Source organism: Lepidothrix coronata, unplaced genomic scaffold (genome assembly GCF_001604755.1).
Source record: "Lepidothrix coronata isolate B3197 unplaced genomic scaffold, Lepidothrix_coronata-1.0 Scaffold183, whole genome shotgun sequence".
In the NCBI taxonomy this organism is placed as follows: Eukaryota; Metazoa; Chordata; class Aves; order Passeriformes; family Pipridae; genus Lepidothrix; species Lepidothrix coronata.
In genome coordinates, this window is record NW_016690363.1 from 1274863 (window position 1) to 1288111 (window position 13249).

Consider the following 13249-nt stretch of genomic DNA (forward strand, 5'->3'; position numbering starts at 1 on the left):
TGAGGGCAAACAGCCCTCAGGTAAGAAAGTATGTACTCAATGCACTGGGAGAGCTAATACTCCCCAGAGGTACTTCTGATTAGGCCCAGGAAGCCAAAGCATGAAGCACTGCTGTCCCAATGTGCAGAGAAAACCCTGATCCCTTTATCAGAACACGTCCTGGAAGCCGTGTCACATCAAGGAGACCTGTTCACCAGCCTTAGCACTAGAGACTACGTGAACTGACACATCCTTCAGATTGTCAGCACAAAACATGGACCTACACCTAAGAAAACAGAAAGAAAACAGAAATGAACGATAAACAAGTAAGGGACTGAATGCTGTGCAGTATCAGGAAATTCTCCTTGCTCTCATGCCTCACAATAACATCTGAAGAGAGAGCATTGTTCAAAAAAGTCAGTGTTATATCTAAGCCCCACTGGGCAAAAGAAAAGGAGATACACCTTCATTAATACTCAAAGAGAGACACAGTATACACGCACTCAGATTTCTCAATGAATGGTTTAAAAATAAAGTGTCCTCCTCCCAGGTCTGCATCTAACAATGTCCAATGTCAGCAATACATAACAATAAGACTGACAAGCCTTTCATATATAAATAAAGCAAAACTGTTTATTTCCCTTTTAATTTCTTCACTGTTGGTAATTTCACATTTTAGAGCTTCTAAGTACTACTTACACACCTCACTATATTTTTATTTTACTACATCACAAAACCAGTTGGGTTTAGCTCTCTTGTTGGAATGGCAGTCATAAATCATGTTAACAGCACTATCCTGTAGAAGGTTTATTTATTATTAGAGACCAATCAGTATTACTACTGTTACAAGAAAATAACAAAGGCACTCCTGTTGCTAGTGAAGACCTAAATAGAAGGTACATGCAGAATTTACAGAGCTCTAGTTCACTGTACAACTTTCCTCCCACCTCACCTCCTGCCTCCCCACTTAATTTTTCAGAAATAAGAACAGAGATTAATAATCTGAAGAGCATTTCCCAGCAGCTTAAACTTGTTAAAATCCACAACATCAAATTATGACGTTTCAAAGACTTCAAGCAGAAGAGCACCCGCCGCAGTGCAAGAGCAGCCAACAAATGCCTCCACTGTTTCTAGTTTTATAGCCTAAGCCTACCAAGAGTCAAAATGCAGGGTACAAAGCACACAACTAGATCAGGTTTTGCCTTTCCCCAGACAAAACACAGATTATTTCAAGATCTTTGTTCTTTTCACAAGGAATAAATAAGCTTTGGACAAGGGATTGCTAGGAAGTATTAAAGTACAGAAGTCCAGTCTGTCCCTAGATTGAAAAGCAGCACTCATTGCCTTTATTGTAAAAGGAGATCCTCTTTACCAAAGAGAATAAATCAGTTTAACACTTGAGTAATTATCTTCCCCAGGCAGTTTTAAGGTATTTGTATTTCTGCCTACCCTGCTCACACTACTGTACTTTCATCTTTTAGCAGTTCAATGCAAGAAATTCACTACCTGCCCATCATCTACAGTTTCTCAGTACAATCAGTGAGATCTCCCAGAATTCTCTGAGATCCTATTGAAAAAAATCTCTCTACTGATGAAAAGAACCATCTTCATTAATCCACCTGGCAGATATATTCTTCCCTTCTAATCATCACACGAGTTTACAAATCTAACAAAGCTGTGCTCGCATCACATTATTCAGATTACAAAATGTGAATGGGAAAGACATCTCTCGGGCACGGTGCTGTAAATCATCAAACCCAGTTATCTCCTAGCTGACACACGCTTCAAGAAAAGGTAAGTACGCAGTTGACAGCTTGGGAAGAGTCACAGGCGTGGTCAGTCATCTGGTTATCACCAAAACAAACCTCTGTTAAGCAGCAGAACTCAGCAGAGGTTATACTCAGAACCCTGTTTTCCATAGGAAGGATACATATTTATACAGCTTAGCCCAAAATTTCAGTGGAACACAGTAGCAATATTTATGTAGCCACAGTGCTCTAAGTCAGAGCTCCTTCATTAGGCCAGCTGTGACAGTCACAAGAGATGCCACACGTCCTTTTTCTGAAACAGATGCAGTAAGAAACTTCTGCGAAGTTTCACAGGCAATGAGATCCTATTGAAAAAAATCTCTTACACCTTTGCTATCATTCTGCCACAATGAGCTCAAAGGCAGCTCAGCTCAAGTCCCACAGTCTCTCACGGTTCTGCCCTATCACAAGTACACACTCCACTGCTTCTACCTATAGTGACTTTGCTGCAGAACAAAACACCCAAGTCGACCTGAGAAAAATCTTTGCTGGCGTTCACACTTCTGATGCTCCAAAGACGACTATTTAGGTAGAAGTGGATTCAAATGGAAGGGAAAAAAGGAAGGCAAAAGATGACTTCAGGCACAGTAACAGATGTTCTGAAAGAGGGCAAGAGAGAGATTCTACTCTCCTAGAAACGCCAACAATATATACCACCAGATAAGCAGAATTCTGCCTGAGCGCTATTCAGGTTTCCCAGCAGGTATTCACTGCCCTTTATCTATTTCAATACAAAGCATTCATGCCATCTTTTTCAAGAAGGAGAACCACCTCAGTCCAGGCAGGCTGGCTAGGAGACAGTCTCAGGCTCCCATGGCAGAGGCTGCTGAAGCAGAAAGACAGATCCCCCACAAGCTCCCACCAACCCTCCCAGCTACATTAAAGGCGTGAACCAGGCAAAATGCCACAGCAGAACAAGAACACAGCCAGCCAGACTAGAGATGTGCAAAGTGGGACAACTATTCAAACCCAGCATGACTTACCCAGACACACCACTGCCTCCGAGGAAGTGCTAGAGATCTCTTTTAAACGTGGTAAACGTGACAGGAGCAAATTTTATATCAAATTACAAGAGAAGGGGTATATACAATTGCCTGTGAGGAATTTAGCAGTCTCACTAAAGACACAGAAACTATCATCAGGCCGTTTCCTCTCATAATCTGGTGACATGCATCCAGGACTGCACAAGAGGTCTTAAAGGTGGGGCATTAACTACCACAAGTTAAAAATCTCCTTTGCTGTATATATTGAAAGTAATCACCAATTCACGAGCCTTTCACATTTATAATGCACGTTCAAACAGCAATAGCTGGGGAAATGCAGAAGGAAGCGGTGATGTTATGTAGTACTGAGAAGCATCTCAGAAGCATCTCATAACTTTGAAGGCCAAAGTTCTTCACTCACTCATGCAAACAAAACAGCCAAAAACAGGGCAGACTGTCCCCTTGACAGCCTCCACGTGCATCTGTCAGCCACAGCCAACACATCCAGCTGTTTTATGTAAAACACAGGGTACCAAGCTCACTCAGCCTCGTTTGGAGGGCACCCTTGTGGACTAGAATGCCACTCAGACCTGCTGCTATTTTACTCAGGCCAGCAGATTCACTGAACTGAAGCAAAACCAGTAATTCATTTTACACAAGCCCAGCAAAAGATAGATAGATAGATAGATAGATAGACAGACAGAGAGACAGACACAAGGCTGGATTCAGCATGTGTCACTGCTAGATATTCCTTAAGCCTATGGACCCTTCTCCTCACACTCAGGTACCCCAGGTGTGATTTTTTTTTTTTTACCCTCCCTCCTACGCACCCAAGGTCAAAAAAAACCTTATGCCACCAGAACAAGATGAAAAAGTCATCAGCACAAAGTGCTTTTCATCACTATGCCATTTACAGAATCTGCAGCTTGGGCCCTTGCTTCCTCCCTGCCAAAACTTCCAAACCTTCGCACCCCCATGCACAAACTGCTCTTCAAGGCTTCTCCTGTAGCTCCATGACTGATCACCTGCCCAGCAAACAGCTTCTCTGAATGCATTGTTTCAGCACAAGGGGCAGTCCCAGGATGTCTCCTGTTACCAGACTCCTCTGAGGTGCAAACCTCAGTTGCAGAGCTTTGATTCCAAGAAACAACTGTGTACTTGGAACACAGTCACTTGACCAAAGTCCCACTTGGGACTGCAAGCGAAATCCCACAGCAACAAGGCAGCCCTGACACTGGAGGATTAGTGCTGACCCCAGACTGCCACTCATGTGAGAACAGAATTCATGCTGGACTTCGGTCAAACCTACATATGCAAAGCCAGTTCTCATCCCAAGGCACCAGAAGTGAGACAAAAGAAGAAAAAACACAGGAGAAGCCAGCACATGACTTTTATGGAACATGCACATGCCATCAAAGTCCACAGAAGGGGACTAGTTTCTTATTCTGGGTAGGAATTGTTAAAGTAAGGAAAGGATCTACCTTACAAGTCTGAGTACAGAAGGGTTCTGTGCACCTGCCCTAAATCCATCTGTAGGTCACCAGCCCTTGCCCAGATGCAGAAGGAGGTGTCTCTCTACTGCTTCAGACAGGAAGAAAAATCAAACTAAAAGCTGACTGCTCACATCAAGAGGAGGGTCAGCGAAAAATACTTCAAAATTAACTCTAACAGCTACTTTCTAAGTAGCTTTGGCCTATCTCCGTTGATCCTTATAGGTTTATAGGGCAAAGTCTGGAACAGGCACACGCCCTGCAGCCTCTGGTCACAAGCAGGAACCAGGGTACCATCTGAAGTCTCATTTGTTCTTTGGCTATTTTGGAAGGCCATCCCCACCCAGTAACTCTATTCACAGAGTTATTGCAGCTCCCCCCTCACCCCTCCCTTTCAGAGTTAAAAGGCAGACACCAGCATCAACTCAGATGCCACAGCATACCCTGCAGCCACACACATCACACTTCAGTCCTTGTTTTAACTCTGCAGGAGCCTACAATTAGATATTCCATTTACCTGCCAGTGGTGAGCAGAAAACTTTGCTTAGAAAACTAGGGTATGTCAAGCTCTGCTTGCAGAGCTTTAAGATACCTGTGGCTTTTTACCAAGGCTGTTTTGTGGGGATAACTGCCCCAGCATCACCATCTCACACAGACACACTTTTAACTAATTCTTCCAGTTTAAACAAGCTATTCCCCCCACTTTCCTTTCTCTCTGGGAAGTGTGTTGTGCTCCAGTAATCTCTCCTCACCTTCCTTCCCCCACCTCTAACTTACAGCAACAGCCACAGTTCTGTGCCCATTGACCCCTGGCTATATATGTTATTTTCTCAACGTTTTTTTTTTTTAATAAATAAATAAACCCACAAACCCAGGGACATCAGCAGCTTTGCAACTATTGACAGGTGCCTATCAATACAGTAGCCAGCAACCATGGCTTACTCAATAGCTTTGGTGACAGCCCTGCTTTGTGATAGACATGAAAGACCCAGGCTTACCTCGCTACCTTCCACCTCCAGACAATCACAGAGTGATTTTAGCTCTGATAAGCTCTCATGCTCTTCATTTTCTCACCCATAAAGCCTGCTCCAAGCACTTAAGCTCTCTATGCCAAAAGGTACAGCGTGCCTTGTCTAGAACCAAACCCTGAGATCAAAGGGAACAAGGTTGATGCAACAGGCTTCTTACTCTGCATTAATTTAGATCTCCATATGAAGTGTGTGTGAACATGAACAGTGGATATATAACATAAAGGCTCTTTACACAGGCATAAATTCCATCCACTGACATCACCTCCCAATACAACTGTGTCACTGGGCTTCTGAAGAACATAAGATTCTTTTCAGGGATGGTGGATGTCATAACATCCTGGTAAAAATTAAGGGTGGTGCTCTGAAAGCACAAAATTGTTTGTGGCAATGGCAACAGGCAAAGGAAATACACCACCTCTGCCACCCCCTAGCACTGGGAAGAGGATTAGAGTGCAGACAGAAAGACTAACACCTCACTGCTTATTCTAACAGTTTCCATTAACAAACAATTCCCTATTTTCACCTCAGTATTACTCGCTGCATTCAAGCACAGATACAGGTACTGATTAGAAACACATTTTGGAGGGAAGAAAAGGGGTATTGAAACTTAAATGATCATTCACAAATCAAGCAAATTCTGAATTTTTGCTCAAAATTATTATGTTTGGTACCCTGAAAATTTAGGAAGCATCCTCTATTAGTTCAGCATCTGTTTCATATTTAGAAGCTATTCTTTGCAAACGCAGGGGTCACGCTGCTTTTAGAGCAGCTCCTGCCAATTCCCTTTTGCAGGGCAGATTTAATAGCAAATTCCACTGCCATAGGATTCAGTGTGTAATAATGAAGGGTAGTGTGTCAATAGATGAAACTGCACACATCAATAAGAAGCTGGCAGAGGTCCCCACGGATGCCTCTCTTGCAACAATCATTTTAATGCGCGTAGGAGAACAATGCGTTACAGCCTGCTCAAAGATTCCCCACAGCCACATTGCATCAAAGACCGACTGAAAGGAGACGCTAAATCTCCGCAGTTGGAGCTAACAGTGGAACACGCACGGAAACAAAAAGTCCTTTACATTGGCAATTACTGTTTTTAAGACCGGCAAACCTAAGCAGAGCCAGTTTTTGTCAGAGCTGGACCCTTGCTAACCAACACGACCCCCAGCGATGGTTCCAGCAAACTCTTTTTCATGGCTACTGATATGGCAAGAAAAGAGCGACTCAAAGAGCATGCAAATCGCAGTCATGAAGCAAGCACTAAGCAGCACAGCTAAAGCACGTCTTTAAGAAAGTCGGCAGAAAGGCAAGTCCAGACTAATCAAGCCTGTTAAAGGAAGAGTGCCATAAGAGCAACTGTAGCAGCAGGAGTTGTTTTACAGCCAGTGTGAAGTGAAAGACAATGACGGATACCTGGGAAAGAAAGCCTGAGAGAAGGCAGAGAACAAAAGTTAAAAGCCACACAAAGTTTACATTGATTTTTTTTAAAAGCTACACGTAAGAAAGATTATATATATATACATATACTTTGTGTGCTACAAGCAGCAGACTCTCACAGCAGCTACGATCAGTGATCCACACAGACCAGCACATCTCTCCAACACTGGGCAATTTGGCAAAAGAGAGAGAAAAAAGAACAGAAGCAAAAAAAGAAAAGCACTTCAGACACATTTACAGAAATCTCAAATTGGAATAAAAAGAAGGGTTCCATTTCTCTGCCCCCAATTACAGCTGTAATCCTTTGACACCTTAAAAACAATGACAGAATGCTTTCTCCAGGGACTTGAGACTAATTCCCTACTAAGCTTTTACAAACTGATGCTTTTCCAAGTCTTACAATGTGGCCAAATTTGGACATTTTCCTAAGAACAGCAAAAGCCACATTTCTTGATGCAAAGTTAACTCTCCAGCCAAATTTCCAGTTCTTGTTCTAAACCATGGAGGGGCTAGAACTTCTCAGCTTCACAGCTGAGATTACTATTGGTTCAAGAGTGAGGAGAAAGAAAAGACTAGAACATGCAAGAATCAAAAAGAAAAGGAAAAAAAACCCAAACTTCTCCCTGCCCCCTCCCCAAGTGTAACTATAGGAAATACTGGCACTTTTTAAGGGAAGGGGGAGGTGGGTGGTGTTTCCTGGGGAAAAAAAATAGTCAACCTGTGGTAGACATCCAGCCAAGAAAATTTCAGCATGAATGCCTAAAGCCTTGCAGAATAATAAACAATTTAAGAGATGGCACTCATAACAAAGAGTAACAAGCAGATATACTACAGGCATTGCTGGCAGCCCTGCCTATCAGCAGCTGTGACAGCTTGCCTGGGAGCTCCAGTCTTTAATTAGTTCTCATTCCTGAAGTTCACAAGTCATTTAATTCCAAAAACCACCCTCAGATTCCTTTTTAAAGGAAATCCTGTCCAGGATTGTGTGTCTTTCTTACCTCTTCCTCCGATAGCTCAGCTAACAGTTCAGACCCTTTAGAGCATCCATGCAAATTCCATCTGGCCACAGAGATTATCACTAGTCAAACACTTCAGCTTGCTTCAGCAATTCTTCATATTTCTGCAGCAGTATTTTGCCACTGCTGCATACAAAAGACACTGTTCCCCAGGCTGCTTCCTCAGACCCTGTCACGTAAGACTTTCCCAGCAACTTGCCTCATCCAGTGTAATGAAAAGGAGCATCGACTGCAGCACTGCCTCAAGTTTCAAGCAGTCCCCATGGCAATTACATCAACTCAAATCTAAAAGCATCACCATATGGCTTTAGAACTTCACAAGACTCAACAAAGGCATTTAGTAACACCGGTTCTACCTTCCATATAGCTCACTTTAACTACAGCATTCTGATTATGCTCAAAGTTGATTACAGTTTCCACTGGAAACCCAGCTTTGAAACCTCTTCCAGCTTCAGTGGAGAAAAAAAAAAAGGTTATCCTTTTTTCTTTTGTCACAGACTTCATTTAGAAAAAATCAGTCATGCTTTACAATTATGAAAGCTTACATGTAAATGAACAAGACAGTTTCTGATATGAAACTCAAAAAGCCAAGAAACTAAGTTCCATAACCTCTGTCTTGCTTCTTATCTTATTTTAGATATGCTGATGATGTGGAAAGACATTATCTTTTGGCATCTGAGCAGCTATTTTTCAGTTCATCCTATCCCAAATGCAGTTTGTTCTGAAACTGATTTTCTACCTTTGCCCCTTGCAAAACATAATGCATAAAGTGTATTAAAACTTTATCTCATTATTTTAAAGCCTCTTCTCAGCAGGTGTTCAAATCTTGGAAGAAAGCTACAATTTGAGGTTTTCTAAAGAGTCAACTAGAAAAAAAAAATGGCGAGATGGAGAACTTAGTATCTCATTGATACAAGCTCATTCCTTCTTTATGGCAGGAGATTCTAACAACCCCAAACCTGCTTATGCTGCAATCTCTTCCTGGCTTGTTCAATATCCAGTTTTGCGATACCTTATTCAGGTTAGGAAGTAGGGTCATGCATAAAACTGCTTATTCTTGGACGGAAATGGAAACATTGGTATGCCGAGACAATTTCACCTCACAGGTCTCTACAAAACTGACTTTATCATTTACTACCACAGATCTAAGAAATAAGAACATCTACCAGGGGCCTGATAAGTAACTGCATCATCTCCAACAAAAGTCAAAAGCAAAGTATTAAACAGATATTTTTATCTGCATTACAATATACAGTCTTCCTTTATACTCCACCTAATATCTTTGTTTTGAAAGTACTGGAGACTTTTATAGTCACTGACCTAACCCCTACTTTGACCCAGTTCATGTTATTATTGTTTTCCTCAAGTTCTCTACAACTTAACTTTCAAGCAATTGACTTCCACACATAAACAGAAAGAATTTGCATTTTCAGACACTGTGTCCCCTTTCCCCTTTCCCTCCCTTCTAAAACAAAGAACTCCACACACAGTAAAATATATCACTGAAAGGCATCTAAAACAAGACAACTGAAACGTTCACTTTCTAAAAACATCTTATTGAGATATGTAACCATTTCCCTACCAAAAAAAAAATACACATTTCTGTTTTGCAGGTTAGTGTTTGACAAGGATTGTGGAGATTGGGGGGGGGGAAAAGATAAACAACTATAAAATAGCAAAAACAACCACATAAAAACAAATCAACAAATACATTTACTAGAAGGCTGAAATCTCAAATGTCCCTTAATGTTTGTTTATATAGCTAGACAGGTGGATATATATTATTTCTTAAGAACGCTCAAGCATGTAGCTGCATTTTTAAATGACCCTACTGCTTACTTCAAATCTTGTTCAGGCAGGTTTATACCTCAGTTCAGGGATTAGAGCCAAATACAACAGAGGCTACCTAAAGAGAGCAAGCTGTTGCTACGTTGAAATGTAGCCATCGAGAAACCTGGAGAACAAGGTCGAAGAATTTCAGAAAAAGCACCCACACTCCTTAAAAAGGAGCCCTAGACAGGCACCTGCAGAGACACAAGAGAGCCAGAAAAGGTGACTAAGCTGCCATTTGTCAACCCAAAAGAACACAGGATGTAAAGGAAAAAACACTCACTACACTGTTAGTCCTTTGATTCCCACAGCCTACACACTAAGAAAATACATCAGCATGACAAAACCACAGGGAAAGAGCTTCCTCCTCAGCAACACCACCTGCCCTTCAGCGCCTCACCAACCCGGTTCCAGTGCTCACTACGTGCTTCTAGTGCCTCAGCAGTCCCTGCAGCTGCTGAGACCAGGACAGTCTTGTTGGTATTTCCCCTCTGGGAGCCTTTTTAACCACCACTAAAGTTACAACAGAGGTAGGCAGGTCTAGCTGTCAGTGCCTTCTCTGAGGACCAGTGAAGATCTGAGCCTTCCTTCTTCCAACAGCAGGCAGGCAAAGGCCACGAGCACCAGCCCTGGGCTCACCGGCAGGTGAGAGGCACCAGCAAGGGAACAGGAAGCAGATTCCACTCCAATATACCTTGAACACTCTGTGGGCAATCATCCTTACATTGCCTCCCTGCCCTAGACCTCGAGGCTCTCCCATTTTCTAATGCCTCCACTTTAGCTGCAAATGCAGGAAAAGATTAAAGCACACTTCTCCTTGAAGTGCACGATCGCAATAACTTAAAGTAATTACCAAAAGCTTTCTATTGCAAAGCTTGAATTAAACCTTGATTCAAGTGACTAATTGTTGTAGCTTCTGAGGAAAAGAAACAAAAATAATTTCAGATAGGAGATGCAGGAAGCAACTCTTATTCATTCAAACACATGGCTCCTGGGGTTCTGGCATGCTGGAACTGACTTTCATCATAGTGGCCAGAAAGTGCCACACAGGTCTAAAAAGTAGTAAGAAAAAGGCCATCTCTAGGAAACCCATTATCAGTGGTTCTCCCCCAGGATCTACTGAGTACCTGCTCTCCTCATGCCCCATTGCACTTAAACAAAAACCAGTCTTTCTCAGATCCACTGAAATTATTACCTTGAACCTCAAACAAGAACCAGGGGAAAAAAAAATTCAGGAGCTGGAAGGCTTGTTGTTTACTTTACAGTCTGAGCCTTGGTAACCACCAGATACCTGTTTTGCATTTTGGCTATCTTGTCCTAGGAGAGATATTTTGGTTTCCAGAGCATTTCACAGGTTAATTAGGTAGGTTGGCTGCAGAGTGAAATCACACATAACAGAGGCAATGGCAGCACAAAATGCTCTCATGCTGCCCTCTCTTCTCAAGATCTAACCACACCAGAGGAGGGAAGAAAAGGGAGACTAGATAAAGCCTTACCATCAGGACACACAGTCTCCTTACCAAACAGATTATAACTGTACTGGATCAAGAAGAAAGGATGATAAAACATTCTCAATTACCATAGCCAAATACTTCAGCCATTTGCATCCTTTTGCTGCATTATTTTGTAAACATCTGAACAAAACAATCAAGTCTGAGTACTCGCAAGGGAACTCTCCTATGCTTCAGCTCCTTCCCTCCACCTCCCTTGCACAAGAATTCCTCAGCACTTGCAGCACATTAGTTACCAAAAAGCCTCAGCCTCTCTCTCCATTAGAGAGCTGCTAGAAATGGTTCACAGAAGTATAATTCTCCCATCCAGAATGAGAGAAACACCACCTTCCCAACCTCTTAACATTTGGAATATCTCATAGAAGCCACCAAGTAATTTTATCAGAAGATAGCCACATCATAGCACACACCACAAGTAAGACTAAAGTTCAGATGTTTTTTTTCTGCACACAAAAGCACTTTCAATTTTAAAAGCACCATTTCAACTACTAAAAGAAACAATTCCTGAAAGGCAGCTCTGAACACACAGACAAACCAGATCATGAACAGTGACCATACATTTGTGCATGCCCATTTTAAGTTCTATTTCATCTAGAATTAAGAAGGAAACAACTTTCCTGTTGTGCGTCATCCTTAATAGTTTTTACTTTTTGCTGCATGACCTTGAGCATCTGAGAGTCTTGATTTTCCGCTTGTCCTACTAAATCATTCTCTCGAAAAAAATCTTATTCCCTTTCTGTTTCTAAACAAAAAACACTAAAGGTGAGCTCTCCATTTCTTCACTGTTTCCTCAGCTGGCAGAATGCCTGCGTTGTAGAGATAAACAAGATGACTAACCTCAGATGCAAGTAAGAGAAAGCACAGTGGACACCTATGTCTGGTAGGATCTTGACTTGCAGACAGAGAACCTCTGCCCCTATTGCCTGCAAGCAGCCTCAGGAAAGACCGGGATGAGCCCAGGTTTAGGAAGCTGACTTTTCAACTGTAACTCTCAGCTCTGCAGACCTGGCTATGAAAGATTCAACAGCCAAACCATGAGTAAAGACCTCTGGCAGACTTTAAAAAAAAAAAGAAAAAGAATTAGTCATAGCAAAGTCAAAAGTACACGCACAAACTAAGTCAGTGATTAGAGTTCTGTTTAAAGAAGAACGTTGCAGCATGGGGTTGGGGCACTGATTAGTTACTCCTGCCACCTGAAATCTGGAAGAGGCTCACACTTACCACCTGAAATTAGTCAAGTGCTCTGAATCAAGAACTGCATATAGTAATTTGGGGGGCATGCCTGCTCACCAGCACTGAGGTACCTCTGCCTGCCCAGAGCCAACCCCAACAATCTTCTGGTTCTCTACTTAAACTCACTGCTACTTCTGTAACAGCGTTATCAATGATGCAAAAAGTATAACACTGGGGGGGGCGTAAAAAAACCCCACCACTCACCCTTTTGCGTAGTGCCTGCTACTGTCTTTATTTCTGCACGCTGCCTGACACCGGTGAGGAACAATGCCACATGTCACACCAACGACAGCTACACAATTACCTGAACGCGGCACAAACCATCACCTACACAATCACTCGCTATCTCCTAGTGGGAGAACTTCCCGGCAGAGGCAGCAAACCCTGGGAGCCAAGCGGGGAGGGCGCCGGGAAGAACCAGAGAACCCGAGCCCGGAGAATCCGAGGAGGGCGCGGGGGCCCCTCCCGGGACAGGAGGAGAAGAATCCCCCGCTCGGCCCTCAAGCGAGCCCCTTCACCCATCCCAGGGGGAATTTCACCGCTTCCCCCCCAGAGGGACCGCAGCCCACGCACCGGGTCGCGGAGGAGCCGCTACAGCTACACGGCCACGCTACCCCCCGCCGCGGGACCCCGGCTGCCCGGGGGGAACCCCGAATCGCACCGGGCAGCACCTCCACGCCCCATCCTCACCGCGGGGAGGCCTCGTAAAGTTTCGGGGAGACACCAAGGGCAGCGACCCCTCGGAGGGAGCAGCGGGGGCCGGGGGGGCTGCGGCGCCGGGGGCCGGCTCAGCCCGGCGGGCAGGCGGGCGGTACAGCCCGGCCCCGCGCAGGGCAGCGCCCCGGCCGGGCTCCGCCGGGCTCCGCACTCGGCGGGCGGCCCCCGCCCGGACCCCCCGCGCTACCTGCGGCCAAGGTAGCAGCGCACCCACCCA

General features: G+C 43.8%; 1 protein-coding gene across 3 annotated transcripts in view; it reads right to left on the bottom strand.

Annotated features, from left to right (window-relative positions):
- Nucleotides 1–13249, bottom strand: part of PTGFRN (prostaglandin F2 receptor inhibitor) — a 66736-nt gene that overhangs the window by 53309 nt on the left and 178 nt on the right. The gene's annotated exons all lie outside the window — the stretch shown is intronic.